Source organism: Talpa europaea (genome assembly GCF_964194135.1).
Source record: "Talpa europaea genome assembly, chromosome: 9".
NCBI classification, from domain to species: domain Eukaryota; kingdom Metazoa; phylum Chordata; class Mammalia; order Eulipotyphla; family Talpidae; genus Talpa; species Talpa europaea.
The window spans coordinates 75,063,037-75,080,474 of record NC_140076.1 but is presented as its reverse complement, the minus strand read 5'-3'; the positions used below and the strand labels follow the sequence as shown (position 1 = coordinate 75,080,474).

Below are 17,438 nucleotides of genomic sequence, written 5' to 3'. Positions count from 1 at the left end.
AGTGTTAATTAATTAGCTTCCTATGTGCTAATTAATCCACTTGTCAATTATTTATTTTGACTATTATAATGTTCATATCTACTAATTCCACTTGGCTATTCTTCAACATGTGCATATTTGATGTACCTTGAGAGTGTGGAAGGAGTAGTTACAGGCAGAAAGTCATTAGAGTCCCAACTGGACACAATCATTCTTGACTTGCCTTCCTCCTGGAGGATTTTTCTCTACTTCTACCGTGGCCTCTACTCTTTCTCATTGGACTTCTCTGCCTTGCAGTGATAATCAGTCAGCCCTTGGACTGTGAATGGAGTGAGAAAACAGAAATTCTCAGGAGCCCATAGTGCACCTGTACCTACTGTTATCTGCTGCCCATAAAGACTGTATTGTGGTGCAGCTCAGATAACTACTCCACTGGCCTTGGTGAAACAAGAATTTATTGCTCATTGGATTAGGCAATTATCAGTTCAGATCAATATGGGGGGGGAAATGATCTAATTCAGAAAGTAACCCCTCACCTCTGATCTGCCTCCTCCTCTCTACGCAGCTGATGCTTCCCTATGTTTCTATATTTCTATGTATTTGCCGTAGATTTATTTATATAAAATCATGCTAGCCACTTTCCTCTTGTGTATGAGGTATTTCCAAGATAAGATTTAGGATGAAGCCTCTAATGTCATCTTATTCACAACTACAATGTTTTAATATTTAAAAAAAACACAAGCTAGTGAAACACAACAAACCTGTGTTATAGACATTCTAGAGCACCAGTGTTTAAGCTACTTATATAAAGGGAAAATTGGAGGGTTTTAAAAGATCAAATAACATCTGCCCACTCAACAAAGCCTATATAGGCGGGCCTCCCCGGTGGCGCAGCGGTTGAGCGCTGGGTTGCGAAGCAGCCCGCGGCCTCTGCAGCGCCAGTTCGATCCCCAGCTGCTCCCCGGCCACTGGAGGAGGGTCCCACATGGCGCGCAGACCTCTCCTGCCGCCCGCTGCTCCCCTCAGCAGTGTACTTCGGTCCTTCTGCCTGCTCTGCTCCCCGCTCTGGCTCTGGTGAATTCTCTCACCCTCCCGCGCTTCTGACTGTACCCAGTGCATGTATAAACAAAACAAACAAACAAACAAATAAATAAATAAAACATGCCTCTATTTAAAAAAATTTAAAAAAAATTAAAAAAAAAAAAAACAAAGCCTATATAGGCATATATACATGTATTCTCTTTATTTATTTACTTATATTTATTAAGGTAGCATTGGTATACAACACTGTGTGAGTTAGAGGTGTAGGATCACAACCTTTACATCACAACCTCACACCACATCCACCACCAAGGCACCCATAGTCCTCCACCATGGTTCAATAAGCCCCTCCCCTCTGATACACTCAACTTTAGTCAGATTTCTGGGTTGGTTGGTTGTTGTTTTTTTGTCTGACATTTTGGTTTTTTCTCTAGTCTACATAGAAGTGAAGCTCTGTAGCATTTGTCTTTCTCCATCTGACCTGTTTCCCTTAGCATTTTCACCTTTAGCTCCATCCATGTTGTCACAAATGGCAGCAGTTCATCTTTTTTAATAGCTGAGTGGTGTTCTGTTGTGTATGTACCTCATCTCCCTAATCCACTCCTCTGTTCTTGGGCACTCCCTCAGTTCCTTCCACAACCTGGTTATTGTGAATAATGCTAAAATGGACTTATGATTGCATATATCTCAGAATAAGGGTTAAACATGTACTTTTTAGTGCAGATGTCATGAGAAAACAGAAAAGCCTGGGCCTGGATAAACCATTTTTCATTTACAAGTCTAGCAGTTGTCAACTTCCTGTGCTGTTGCAGAATCTATAGACCTCCTGAGCTGGTCAGAGAGAGCATTTCTCAAATTTTTTTAGAAAGGATCAGCTTCCTTTCCTTTAGAAAGCTGAGTGGTGTCTTCCTTTCCTTTAGAAAGGAGGCTTACCAAATTGTTCACTGACTAAATACAAGATAGAGAATCATGGAAATTATCAACCAGCAGTATTCTCATTTCTTTTCAATCTTTAATTCTAAGGACTTTTTGGTTCCATCCACTCCTCCTTTTTCACTTCTTCACATTTCTTTTTTTTTTTTTTACTTTTTTTTTAATATTAAATTTTATTTTTATATTCCCCCATACAATTGCAAACACCCCATTCTGACCCCAATCCTTCCTCTCCCGCCCCCCACCCCCCAAAAAGTGTCTCTGGTTCATAGTTTTTTGTTGATTTTGATTTTCACTTTCTTATATTCATTTTCCTGGTCCCTTATTTAAGTTTTCTAGATTCCTGCTATGAGTGAGACCATCCGGTATTTTTCTTTTTCTTTTTGGCTTATTTCGCTGAGCATGATCCCTTCCAGCGCCATCCATGTTGCTGCAAATTGCATGTGTTTATCTTTTTTGAATGCTGAGTAATATTCCATGGTATATATGTACCACATCTTCTTGATCCAGTCATCTATTTTGGGGCATTTGGGTTGTTTCCAAAGCTTAGCTATTGTAAACAGTGCTGCTATAAACATAGGGGTGCAGGTGCTCTTTGGAATTGATGTTTCTGTGTCCTTTGGGTAAATCTCTAGGACTGGAATTGCTGGATCCTATGGAAGCTCTATGTTTAGTAGGTCCAGAAATCTCCACACAGCTCTCCATAGTGGTTGGACCAGTTTGCACTCCCACCAACAGTGCAGGAGAGTTCCTTTTTCTCCACACCCTCGCCAACATTTGTTGTTGCTAGTTTTTTAATATGTGCCATTCTCACTGGTGTAAGATGGTATCTCATGGTAGTTTTGATATGCATTTCCCTGATTACAAGTGATGTTGAACATTTTTTCATATGCCTGTTGGCCATTTGCATTTGCTCTTCAGAGAAGTTTCTTTTTAGCTCTTCTGCCCATATTTTGACTGGATTATTTTCTTTGTTGTTGTTGACTCTCATCAGCTCTTTGTAGATTTTTGTGATCAGTCCTTTATCATTAGTGTTGTGTGCAAAAATATTCTCCCTGTTGGTGGGGTTTCTCTTTGTTTTTGTTATTGTGTCTTTTGCTGTGCAGAAGCTCTTTAATTTGATGTAGTCCCAGCTGTTTATCTTTGCCTTCACTATCACTGCCTTGGGTGATGTGTCTGTAAAGATGTTTTTGATGTGAATATCACGTAGTGTTTTGCCTATATTTCCTTCTATGTATTTTATGGTTTCAGGTCTTATGTCTAGTTCTTTAATCCATTTTGAGTTGATTTTTGTGTATGGTGTGAGGTAGTGGTCAAGCTTCATTCTTTTGCATGTAGCGACCCAGTTTTCCCAGCACCATTTATTGAACAAACTTTCTTTTTTCCAATGCATAGTCTTTGCTCCTTTGTCAAAGATTAGTTGACCATAAATCTGTGGGTTCATTTCTGGATTTTCTATTCGATTCCATTGGTCTGTATGTCTGTTCTTGTTCCAATATCATGCAGTTTTGATAATTATGGCTTTGTAGTATAGTTTGAAGTCTGGGAGTGTGATGCCTCCATTCCCTTCTTTTTTTTTTTTTTCAGGAGAGCTTTGGCTATTCGGGGGTTTTGGTAATTCCATATGAATTTCATCAATAATTGTTCTATTTCTTTGAAGAATGACGTTGAAAATTTGATTGGAATAGCATTGAATCTGTATATTGCTTTTGGTAGGATGGCCGTTTTAATAATGTTTATTCTTTCAATCCATGAGCAGAGGATGTCTTTCCATTTCTTTGTGTCTTCTTCTATTTCTTTTAACAGTGTTTTATAGTTTTCTTTGTATAGGTCCTTTACCTCTTTTGTTAGATTTATTCCCAAGTATTTGATTTTTTTTTTGTTTCGATAAGAAAAGGGATGGTTTTTTTGATTTCTTCTTCTTCAGATTTATTGTTTGTGTATAGGAAGGCTACTGACTTTTGCGTGTTGATTTTGTATCTTGCCACTTTACTGAACTGATTGATGAGTTGAATTAGTTTTTCTGTGGAGTTTTTTGGGTTCTCTATGTATATTATCATATCATCTGCAAATAGTGATAGTTTGACTTCTTCTTTTCCTATTTGGATTCCTTGTATGTCTTTCTCTTGTCTTATTGCTCTGGCTAGGACTTCCAGTATTATATTGAAAAGCAGTGGTGAGAGTGGACATCCTTGTCTTGTTCCAGATCTTAATGGAACTGCTTTCAATTTTTCACCATAGAGAATGATACTGGCTGTTGGCTTGTTGTATATGGCCTTCATGATGTTGAGGTATGTTCCTTGTATCCCAAGAATTTCAAGGGCTTTTATCATGAATGGGTGTTGCACTTTGTTGAAAGCTTTCTCACCATCTATTGCTATTATCATATGGTTTTAATATTTCTTTTTGTTGATGTGTTGGATAACGTTGCTTGATTTTCGGATGTTGAACCATCCTTGTGCCCCTGGAATGAATCCTACTTAGTCTGGTGAATTATCTTATGGATACATTGTTGGATTCTGATAGCTAAAATTTTATTGAGGATTTTTGCATCAGTGTTCATTAGGGAGATTGACCTGTAGTTTTCCTTTTTTGTGTTGTCTTTGTTCGATTTTGGTATTAGTGTAATGTTGGCTTCATAGAACGTGTTTGGTATTGTCCCTTCCTTCTCAATTTTTTGGAAGAGTTTGTGAAGGATAGGCACTAATTAATCTCTGAATGTTTGGTAGAATTCATTTGTAAATCCATCAGGTCCTGGGCTTTTGTTTTGGGGGAGGTTTTTGATTACCATTTCAATTTCGCTGCTTGTAATTGGTCTGTTTAGGTGTTCTATTTCTTCTTTATCTAGTTTGGGTGATTGTAGAGTTGTAGGAATTTGTCCATCTCCTCTAGATTGTTGAACTTGTTTCCATATAACTGTTCATAGTAGTTACTGATTATTCTTTTGATTTCTGCTGTGTCCGTTGTGATGTCTCCTCTTTTATTTATGATCCTGTTTATTTGTGCTTTCTCCCTTTTTTCCTTTGTGAGCCTGGCTAGAGGTTTGTCTATTTTATTGATTTTTTTCGAAGAACCAGCTCTTGATTTCATTGATCTTTTGGATTGTTTTTTTAGTTTCAATTTCATTTATTTCTGCTTTGGTTTTTATTATTTCTTTTCTTCTACTGGTTTTGGGTTTTTTTGTTGTTCTTTTTCTAGATCTTTGAGCTTCGAGATTAGGTTGTTTCTTTGAGTTTTTTCTTGTTTCTTGATGTGAGCTTCTATTGCTATATATTTTCCTGTTATTACTGCTTTTGCTGCATCCCATACATTTAGGATATTGGTGTCTTCCTTGTCATTCAATTCAAAGAATTTTTTAATTTCTTCTTTGATCTCCTCATTGTCCAATGATCTTCCAGTAGTGTGGTTTTTAATCTCCATGAGGTAGGAGAGTTCCTTGCCTTCTTTTTATGGTTTATTTCTAGTTGGATGCCTTCATGGTCAGAAAAGATGGTTGGGGGCCTCCCCGGTGGCGCAGCGGTTGAGCGCTGGGTTGCGAAGCTGCCCGCAGCCTCTGCAGCGCCGGTTCGATCCCCTGCTGCTCCCCGGCCTCCGGAGGAGGGTCCCACATGGTGCGCAGACCTCTCCTGCCGCCCGCTGCTCCCCTCAGCAGTGTACTTCGGTCCTTCTGCCTGTTCTGCTCCCCACTCTGGCTCTGGTGAATTCTCTCACCCTCCCGCGCTTCTGACTGTACCCAGTGCATGTATGAACAAAACAAACAAGCAAATAAATAAATAAATAAACATGCCTGTATAAAAAAAATTTAAAAAAAAAAGAAAAGATGGTTGGTATGATTTCAGTCTTGGTGTATCTGTTGATGTTTGTCTTGTGCCCCAGTATGTGATCGATCCTGGAGAATGATCCGTGTGTGCTTGAGAAAAATGTGTACTCTGTTTTTTGGGGGTTTAGTGTTCTATAGATGTCTGTTAAGCCCCAATGCTCTAGGTCCTTTAAATAAATATTTTTTTTAAAAAAAGAGCTTTCATTTCCCTAAGCTAGTAATACTATCCAAAATGTTGATTTAGTGAAAAGTGCTGATTGCAACACTGATTGTCATAGTGATTAATTATTAATACTATAAAGATCCCCAAATGAGTAATTTACAAAGAAAATTGCTATATACCATGCAACACTATGAATATTTTTAAATTACCATTTAGTGCATGAAAATATAACAAAAAATATTTTTAAAATAATTTTAAATTCCTTTAAAAACATACACTTGTTTATATGTGAGCATATACATCAAAAATATTCTGAATTATTAGTAGCAATTGTTCTAGAGTGATGACTATATATAAACAAGTTCAATAGTTATCTCTTTGATATTCTGTATTTCTTAATTTTCTACAATGTTGATATGTTATTTCATACATCAAAATCCATGGGTGTTTGTGACCGCTGTCCAGGTGGTAGTCCCTCAGATTTCAGCATGCTTATGTAAGCATTTAATCTAAAAAGGTGAGGTTCTGCGTTCCCTGTCCCAGCTAATGAAGGGTGGAGCTAGGCAATGTAGAGAAGAAAAGACCTGGAGGAGGCATGTGGAGCAGAGAAACATGTGAAGAAGAAGCCACACTTGCTTCTCGGACTTGGACTTGCACCAGGGACTTAGGGGGCATGGAAGGAGAGACATTTGGAAAAGACGTGGGTGAGAGACCGGTGGGGAGGCTCACAGAGACAGCCTTCATGTTGACTTGTACTTCGATTTTGCTCCTTTCTTTCTAAACTTCCTGGTCTCTTCTCTTGTTCCCCACCAGAGGTGCCTTAGACTTGTGGCAGGCTTTTGGGCCTCAGTGACCCTGCTTTGGGTCAACTGTGAGGCTGGACATTTACCCACAAGGGGATGGGTAACTTTGGATATTTCATTGAAAATCTATTTCTTTTCTCTCTTATTTCTCTATGCTCACTAACCTTAAAAAAAATTAAAAAATAAAAATTTCAATAACCACTATAGCCATTTTTAATTATTTGCTTTTCTGATGAATTTCAAGTTTATTCTACAGAATTTATGAGACATTATAAATCATTTCTGTGTAGATTGATCATCAATTCCAAGCCCATGATCACCTATGTCCTTGCCATGAACTCACTGTTCGTATACCCCACTGTCTACCCTGGAGTGTGGGCACAGGGTGTGTGAGAACTAAAGAGAGATTTAGGGTCTACAACAGACATGCACCCACTTCCTGCAGATGGCAGTGGTCCTGATGATATGGGAGTAAAAAGCAACACACCACTCACTAGGGCAGCAAAAGCAATGAGATTCCCAGAACTGCCTCTGCAGGAACACAGGCGGAAAGGAGTAAGGGTCTCTCCATCAGTGAGGAGGCAGTGAACTTTCTTTGGCAGGGTGGGGGGGGCAGTGGAAGGGGGGGGAATTACACAAAATGTTAATGAAAGAGGTGTTGTGAAAATTCTAATAGTGCATTTGATAGTCATTTGGTTAGAGTCCCTCATAACTGAGCTTTTTTTTTTTAAGATTATTTATTTATACAAGCACTGGGTACAGTCAGAAGTGCGGGAGGGTGAGAGAATTCACCAGAGCCAGAGTGGGGAACAGAACAGGTAGACTGACGAAATACACTGCTGAGGGGAGCAGCAGGCGGCAGGAAAGGTCTGCGCGCCGTGTGGGACCCTCGCCCGGTGGCCGTGGGTTGAACCGGCGCTGCAGAGGCTGCGGGCAGCTTCACAGCCCAGCACTCAACCGCTGCACCACCGGGAAGGCCCATAACTGAGCTTTTTAAACTTTCTTAGTGATGAGTTTGAGGGTAATTGACGGCTATGCTTATTTTGTTTAATGAACACTTACATGTCGCACGTATATGCCAGACACTAGGCATATAAGGCAACTCATAAATACTTATTTAATTCTTATAATAACTTATGGGTCACCCCCATTTATAGGTGAAGAAAATGAGGCATGAGGAGTTTAAGCAGTTTGCTCAAGGACAGTTACTGGGAATAGCGTGGGGATGATACCCCACCAAGAGCTCCAAAGGTTGTGGTTTTATCCCCACAAGATAGTGGCAATGACTGTAAAACATTTAACATTTCAAAAGGACACATACACCCTTGCTAATTTTAAATAAATGTGAATCAATGTAAAGCTGGAATCTAGCTCACCTGATCCTCCAGAAATGCCCTCCTGGTGTTGGCTGCAAAGAAAAAAAAAGTACTGAGCTCGTAGGCTCCTACTTAGATCTCGTTCTCATACTTTATGTCCTGGGCACTGAACTGTTGTGCTTACTGTATGGATTTCCCTTTTCTGTTCTTCTGTAAACCAGCCCCTAATATCATTCACTATAAAATCCTTCTAAGTCTCCATCCACCTCTAAGCCCTCCACCAATACCACTTAACAAACCCCTACCTCTCTCTGATGCAACTACCCTGGATTATTATTTCTAAAATCTTTTTCTTTTGACTCCTCTGGCCATTGCAGGTCTCGAGCAAGTCTCACTTTCTTGTCATTCCTTTATGTTCTTTACATAACCAGCCACAAGTGGTTCAGCTCACCATATAGAAGGAAGTGGAGACTCAGGTATAAGAGAAGTGCGATCCTCAGTCACACAGTAACTAGTGGCTGCAGTAACTTCTCAGGGATGTCTGCTTCTTTCTCCTTCTTTCCAGGTAAGCACAAAAGAACTGAATCTCCCTCCTTGCACTAACTGTGAATCAGCACCTATAGGACCTAGAAGATAAACATCTTCTAGGAGATAATTGGAGATAATTGTACCTTTTTAATTTTGTTTGGTCACAGATAGAGAAAGGAAATAACAGGATAATCAATCTTCTGCATGAAGCTGCAATAGCACAGGTCTAAGCAAGGCTGACAGATGGCCCAGCTTCAGAGGCTGAGAAGAAAGAAGCTGGATAACTATCTCCCAGTAAGGTAGTTGAGCTGCCAGCAGCCACTGCCTCTACCAGAAGTAGCCAGGATCACAGACCAAAGGGCAAGCTCTAAGTTTGCAGCTTCAATAGCACTGGGGTAGCAGCTTGAAGGACACAACGCTATACTGTTAAAGACCTAACATCTGAATCATTGCAAAGTTATATGTTGAAGTGAAACTTCTCTAGGTTAAATTGATCTGTTTATCCTAATCCAAGACTACAGGTCCTTTCACTGAGACACTGCAATGACCCTGACTTGAGTGCTATGACTAGATATTCTCACCCTGGTCTGATCTTAACCCTTTGCCTAAATCCCAGATTCTCACTGATTGTCTCTTCCTAATTGAATGAAGACTCAGTGGACTATCTGCCTTTGTTTTGTTTTGTTTTTAATTCCACTTCTCCACAAGAGCCTGCCTGTAGATATGTCTTGCTCCCTCTTGTATCTACACATTTCACATCAAAAGTAAGCAACATATTGAAACCTCTTTTGCACACATAGTGCCATTATCCTGGGAAGATGCAACTGGCAGGTGCCCCTTAATAGCTTCTCACCTGAGCCTTCTGGATATTGGATGCTTAAGACCTGTGAATAAACCACAACCACACCTAGAGGGTCCACTGCAGAGAAAAGACAAGATTCACAGATATCCATAGACAAAAGTTCAAACTTCATACATGTCTTCCCAGTTCCCTACTTCATAACTGTGTTCCCAACCCCAACACGATTCCAGGAGAGCCACTTATTTATTGCAAGTGACTGGACCTCGTGGTGTTGGGGTAGTTAGACCTGTTAATGGTCTTTTCTCCTGCTCTTCCCCCTCTGTGCCCCAGCAGACATTCACCATTATCATACACTGGCTGCAGCTCTTGGCTTCTGGGAGTGGGCTGGAGTGGGGAGGCTCTGGAAGGTTTGGGCTGGAAGCATCTCTGGGAAAAAGGTAACTAGCATGATAGCCCCCAGGACAGCGAGTGAGAGTGGGGAGACAGGCTGGAGGGAGTGTGGGTGGAGCCAGGCAGGCACAGCACTTGGGTGACTACAACCTTTGTCTGAATGGGTTACTCAAGCTATCACCGAAAGTCATAGCCTATTGCAACTCACATAACCACAAAGTATTTTCTGAATAGGATAGTCACACTGATTTGGAAAACATTTTCTATTCCTCATCTTTAACTTTCTCAAACATCATAAATAAGACAATAATAACTCCCAGATTTAATATTTTTCTGTTATGAACTCTCATAGAAGAACTTCATATGCTCCTTTCTGATTATTTTATGTCTCTCTCTCTCTTTTGTCTGTACATGTCCCTTAAGGAAATTAACTCCATTCCATGCATATTTTCACCTCTCTAAATGTCTAACAAAAGTTTACTCATATATTATAGGTATTCAACAAATAATCTTTAACATATTAATTAGCATATTAGTTTATTAATATCAATTCTATGCAAAAAAAAGGCATGCAGGCCACCCTAACACAGTACACTCATAACATAAATATAATAGAGACATGAGTAAGCATCATAGAAAGATACCTTATAATCAGATTGCCTTAATTCCTATGTATAAATAGAGTAGTAATAAATCTTTAAAATTGTGAATATGGGAGCTTCTAGAGTTGCAATTTTGAGTAAGAAAAGTTGTTCATCTAAGTGCAGCCATGGCAGAAGTCCCTCCTGAAAAGCAGGTAAAAAAAGAAAGAAAAAAAAAAACATTCATTTCAAGGGAGGAAGTTTTATTTGTTAAAACTTTTATATGCTTTTCCATGTGTAATTTGATAGTAAGTGATAAGATACACAAGAAAAATCCAATTATATTCTGTCCAAATGACTACATATTTATTCTAACACTGTTAACTCAAAAGCCCATATGTTTTCAGCACTTATTTGAAACATCACTTCAAATGGCAAACCCCAAATGCATTGGTTACTGTCTATTCATGCACCTAAACCATGTTGCTTCAATTATTACAAAATATGCTTTAACTGTTGTGTCTCTAAGTCTATATTATTAATCTTCTCATTTAGATTTTTCATGGCCATTCTTACTTTTTTTTAAAGCATTCCCATTCTTTTTTTTTTTTTTAAAGATTTATTTATTTATTTATACAAGCACTGGGTACAGTCAGAAGTGCGGGAGGGTGAGAGAATTCACCAGAGCCAGAGCGGGGAGCAGAGCAGGCAGAAGGACCGAAGTACACTGCTGAGGGGAGCAGCGGGTGGCAGGAGAGGTCTGCGCGCCATGTGGGACCCTCACCAGCGGCCGGGGATCGAACCGGTGTTGCAGAGGCTGCGGACATCTTCGCAACCCAGTGCTCATCTGCTGTGCCACAGGGGAGGCCCGCCATTCTTATTTTTTAAATGTTTTGGTATTTGCAACACCCACTCCATAGTAGTCTTGGGGTTAAGCTTCAGACTGACATTTATAAGGACTGACAGGCTATCTGCTGCCCCAGTGGGTTTCACAGAGATGTAGGACAAGCCCATAACACACCTGCATGGATGAATCAGGTGTGGCATCAGAGGGATACTTCATCATGACTGAGAAGTTTTTGACAGTCCAGGAACTAAAATCTCAGGGAACATAACCATACAGATGGTACAGTTGTCACTACAAAGGAGTGATCATTTTCAAAAGTCACATTGTATTAGGGGTGCCTCTTTTTCTGCTTTCCACCAAGCATTTATGTTCCTGATGAGAGTCTTCCCAGCCTAGTTGCAGTATACACATCAAGAAAAATGTTACCCAGTAATTCAACCAACCTCCCAACTTTTTCAGGTTTTCTGGAAAACAGCGTTAGAAGGTTTACTTAAGCTCAGTTTCCCAAAGAGCAGGAGAAACTTTCGTTTCTCTCATCTTCAAGAAAAGGAAGCATTGTTACAGGCCTGGGGGAGAGGTACCCCAGGAACCCCAAACCCCTCTTCTATAAATAGGTCCTTCCATACACCACATAAAGACACAACATACCCTAGTGTGTAAGACCTTCAATGGAAAAGAAATTCAATAAAAGTGGCATGCGATAGAGAGATGAGAAAGAGTATCATCTCCAAATTAAGCACCCAAAGTTACCCATTCACTCGTGAGTAAGTGCTCAGCCAAACAGGGATGGCCTAAAGCAGGAATGCTGAGGCCTAAAAGCCTGCCACAAGTCTAAGGCACTTTGGTGGGAACCTACAGAGAAGGGGCAGAAAGGTTCAGACATGTCTGGAAGGAAAAGATCAAAATCAAAACCAAGATAAAGGCTGCCATTGTCAACCTCCTCACAGGTCTGCCAACCACACTTGCTTCAAGTGTCTCCTTCCATGTCCCCAATTCCTGGTACAAGTCCAAGCAAGTGCAGTTTCTTCTTCACATATCTCTGCTCCGTGTCCCTTCTTCAAGTCTTCTTGATCTCCATCCTTCCTTCTCCTTGTCTTTTCTCAGTCTCTCCTCTCTGTCCAGCTCCACCCTTCCTGAGAGTGGGCCAGGGAACCTGGACCCCCCCTTTCTCTGGGGATTACACTCTTACAGCATGATTTCAGAATTTTCTACCAACCCAATTTCAAGTATAAGGGCAAGGAATTCATATTTTCAAACAGCATGACGATGGTGTACATATTTCTAGCAAGTCTTCCTTGAATGAATGAGTTTTTAAATAGACTCTAGTCTACCTTATAAGCACTGATGAACAATAACAAAAATTGATCAAATGTTGACTCACTAAAGAAATATCAAAAATATTTTAAGGGAGTCTAGCAAGATGGCCAAAGAATAAAGACACTGGGATTCTCTCCTCCACATATTCATAACTAAAATTTATATAGATAAAGATAATGGTCCCTAGAGGGTAATTGGATGACCACTCTTTCACAAAGAAAAGTGACACTGCAGAGCGTAAGAAAAAAATAGTGTTTAGAATGGTACCAGGGCAATGAAACCCAAAAAAGGATCAGAAGGCTTCAATATGAAAACTCTGTTGCTGTTGACTGAAGGGCTCACATCTACACTGGGAACTTTAGAACTGGGGGACATAATTGTCATGCAAAATGGAGGGGGTCTATCTCCAGAGGACAGTGGGAGTCAAGTAGTAGAGATTGTGATTGAAAACAGGGAAGCAGATTGACACTGGCAAACGCAGATGCCATACTGTTAGAAAGCAACCATGTGATCAGGACTAGAGAGTAAAACACCCACAGCAGTGCCTATAGGTTTCTTGAGGACAGTGGCAGTCCTAGTGACAACTAGTGTGGAGCTTGTTTTAGGTGGTGGTAGTGAGCTTGAACTTGTGTCTTTAGGAAGTAAGCAGTTGGGACCAAGCTGGTGGAGAGGACTAGATTGGAGGACCTCAAAGTGAGGATGAAGAAGTTGACCTGTATTTTTGCAAAAAAGGCTCCTGTGTATAATTGGTTACCGTATTATGCAAACAGCTGCCTCACCCTGCCCAGAATCAAAGTGAGATAATATCCACAAAACTGTGCATGCTGTCTCTAATCAGTGTAAAGTTCCAAAGCCCTGGCAGCTGGAGTTAGTACCTCAGATCAAGTTTCTGTGCCTGAAATTCTTAGGAAACAGACCCTGACCTCAAATTTACCCCCTTCATAGTGCCCTCCTAATGCTACAAAGATTGAGACAGGATTGAGAGAGGTTTGCAGGGGAGCAGTGTTTTGTGAATGGCATGTGCAAACCTTGCGAAACACTTGGTTCTCATCCACCTGTGATCATAACAGAGAGGGTAACCTATCTGCAGTGTGATCCTGAAGCTCTCAGAATCACTCTTCCCCTGCCCATACCTCGGGGAGAAAAACTACTGGTAGTAAAACCTGCAGAGCCAGACCACAGCTATGGGACTGGTGCTAGCCTGAGGCTATTGGTGAAGCTTTGACTGAGGAACTGGCCTAGGAGTGGGGGTTGTTGTAGTTTCCCCAGTCCAGATCAAACACCTACAGTGCCTTAGAAGGCTTGATATCTTTGTACTCGCTAGCAGTAACCTCCTAGTACTCCATCGCCCCAGCTCCTACCTCCCACACCTTGCCACACTAGAACACCAGTCACCCAAAAGATACAGAGGCTTCAGTCTATAAAGCCACAGGCATCCTAGGATGATGTGTTGCAAACTGTAACCTTAATATATAAAGCAATGAGGGCCTCCCCGGTAGCGCAGCGGTTGAGCGCTGGGTTGCGAAGCTGCCCGCAGCCTCTGCAGTGCCGGTTCGATACCCGGCTGCTCCCTGGCCACTTGAGGAGGGTCCCACATGGTGCGCAGAATTCTCCTGCCGCCCGCTGCGCCCCTCAGCAGTGTACTTCGGTCCTTCTGCCTGTTCTGCTCCCCGCTCTGGCTCTGGTGAATTCCCGTGCTTCTGACTGTACCCCAGTGCTTGTATTAATTAATTAATTAATTAATTAAATTTTTAAAAAATATATAAAGCAACGATGCCAAGACATGGAAAGAAAACCTTTTTTTTCAATTCATGGAAACTAAAAATTAAGTGACAACCATCACAATTATGTAACAAACCCCCTGGAGAAAAATCTAAATTCTGCAGAACTATGTAATTTATCTAGTGATGTGACATGAATGATAGAAAACTGCATCCTAGGAGAGTTCCTCGCAGAAATTGTTTGTTAAACGATCTGAGGCTGACAGACTTTAGGTCTGAAAACAGCATCCAAGGGACATTAGACTAAAATCAAGCAAATCCAATTATATAAAAATAAAAATAATAAGTTAAAATTTAAAATAAATGAATAAATATGGAAAATTTTTGCAAGAATATATGGGGATTTTTTAGCATTAAACAATACAGGAATTCCACAATACATGCCAAAAAAATCCTCAGAATGTAGAAATAAAAAAGTGATAAATTAAACTACATAAAACTGAGATTGTGCAAAGATGAAAAATGATGTAAAAAATATAATTTTTTAATTAAGGATTTTTGTTTAATTTAGAAATTAGTTTAAACTAATCTTCAATTAATTTCACTTAAGTGAAACTCTCCATGAAACTGGTGTTAATATCAGCTATCTGAAGTCACACTTGACCAGGTTGCACCTGTGATTAAAACCTGTTCTAATTTAGTCACCCTGGGTCTGTAGGCAAATCCAGGAAAAAATAGTTTCACTCACGTGAGTTAAAAGATTGTAAGTGCTAGCCAATGACTGTGTGGAAGCTTGATGCAGTAATGGTCTATGTCCCTTATCTTCCTGTATGTGTCATTTTGCAATGTGACTTTCTCACTCCTTCAAAAAGAGGCAGAACTACTTCTCTACTACTCACATTTGGGCATGGCATGTTACTTTAGCTAACAGGACAATAGAAAATGTGGCTAAATAGGAGGGAAAGCATTTTCACTTTCTCTCTTCTCATTCTATGCTCTCTTCATGGAAAGAACAAATATAGTATCACTTTAAATCTTTAGAGGGGCCAAATATATGTTAAATGTATCCTGGAGTAGATGTGAGGCAAATTTATTTTCTAATTTTGGGGGTGAGTAAAACAGAGCAGAACTGGAGACCCACATAGAAGGCTCTGGAAGGGTATCTTATCCTCTAAAAGTGCAAGGGGTGATAAAGCAGGAGGTTCTAAAAAGGAGTGAAGGGCTGGAAAAGTTATTTTGGAAATAGAGAAGCAGAAAATGAACTAGTTGGTGTAACATCACAATTCCTTAGTCTTAGATGATCTGTTTAAAATTTTTATTTCCACTGGACTTGAAAAGTTAGATTAAATTTTTACTATGTGGATAAAATTGAAAGGTGAGTTTCAAATTTCTTTCACTTGGTGCTTGTAGCTATGTTTAAGGAAGTATTTAGTAAGAATTTAAATGTTTTTGTTGAGGTTCTGATATACTCCATCCTAGCTCTGTATTTGATAGATTAATAAATAACATTTTCTGAAATAAGTGAAGCTTAAACAGGGAGTTTCAGTCAGGAGGTGCAACAAAGCCAGGCGGGAGCTTTACGGTCAGGTAGATGTGTTCTGCTCTTAGATCTACCATCCTCTGGTTCTGTAAACACAGCACACTAGTGAGCTCCCTTCAAATTGTTAAACATTAACAATAATACGCACTTGAAGGTTCTTCTTTATAATTACAGATGATTTATGAAAGAAAGTTTGCAATAATAGACCCAGTAATTGGCCATTGGCAGCATTTTTGACTAATAGAATACTAATAGGAACTAGTATGATATATAAATTAAAGGAACTCCCAAAACTGTTGTCTTAAAAATGTTACAAAGAGATATAGTCATGCTGCAAATGCACTGCAGCTTTATGAAGTGTTGGTTATAAAAGGTGTTTTTATGCTCCCAGTGATAAGAGGAAGAAATTGAACTAACCTTTCTCTGAGAATAAGTAGAAATGTTGGATAAAATAGTTTGCTTGTTTAAAGCTATTTAAGGACTAAGATAGTGAAAAATGTCTGAGACAAGATAAAAGGAAAGGCTCAGAGAGACAAATTTGCCTGTAACCACATGTTCCCTGGGGGATTTGCCAAGTTCAGAGAGGGCAACTAAGAGGCTCATGGTGTTGATCGACATTGATTGGAATTTAGGGTGGTATGTGTGGAAATTGTTAAAATATGGCTATGAATTCTTTGACAATTTTTCCACTTAGAGACGGTTTCTATGCTTTCTCCCCTGGATCTGAGCAAGTTTGTTAGGTGCTAAAACCCAATAAATTTGTAATAGGAGTGACACTGTAATCTTTAAATTAGTTGATAGAAGATGCTGCAGATTAACTGTCACACTTGCTTTTGAAGTCTGAATCCACATGTAAAATGTTTCCTTTTTTTTTTTCCATAAAAGATGTGGGGTATAGGCCAGACATGCTGTGAGGTGAGAGATTCACCAGAGACAGAGTGGGGAGCAGAACAGGCAGATTGACTGAAATACACTGCTGAGGGAAGCAGTGGGCAAGAATAGGAGAGGTCTTCTGTGCCATGTGGGTAGCTCCCTGGCTGGGGATTGAACTCAGGCCATAGCAGTGGTAGTGCTGAGACTTAACCCTTAGGCCACCAGGGAGGACCGTAAAATGTATACTATTCTGAGGTCACCTTGCTTTGAGGAAATCCAGGCCCAATAGTAGTCATACTTTTATACTCTATTTGACAGTCCTAACTGAGGCCAACCATAGCCAGCCTCAACTGCCAGACATGAGGGTGAAGTGACCCCATATGATCCATATAGTGGATCCAGGAATTCAAATGGGGTAACTGTTTTTGTCTTGAGTAGGATAACTAATAAGAAATGGATAAATAACAGAAAAAATGTTGTATCAAATTCCCTTAATTCCTTACATCTAGCTCATTATTATATTTTATTCCATTGCATATAAACTAATTATGCTTATTAAAAGTATTAAACGACATTTAAATAATTGAAATTTTTACTTAAAATCAAGCATGGAGGGATGTATTAATGGTTTTAATTTCAAGTGACTACAGACAGGGGAAATGACATAATGTAAAATTAGTAAGGTGGAAACATTGCTCACTGGCTGAAAACTTGCAGGATTATAAAGCATAAAATGAATTGATTGGGGAAGTTGTTTTTTTTTTTTTTTCCAATTCCAGCCATA

The 17,438-nt window shown here is 39.8% G+C and overlaps 1 protein-coding gene across 1 annotated transcript in view; it reads right to left on the bottom strand.

The window, feature by feature from the left end:
• Positions 1–17,438, bottom strand: part of LOC311176751 (Fc receptor-like protein 5) — a gene marked incomplete at both ends in the record, with an annotated part of 241,867 nt that overhangs the window by 186,035 nt on the left and 38,394 nt on the right.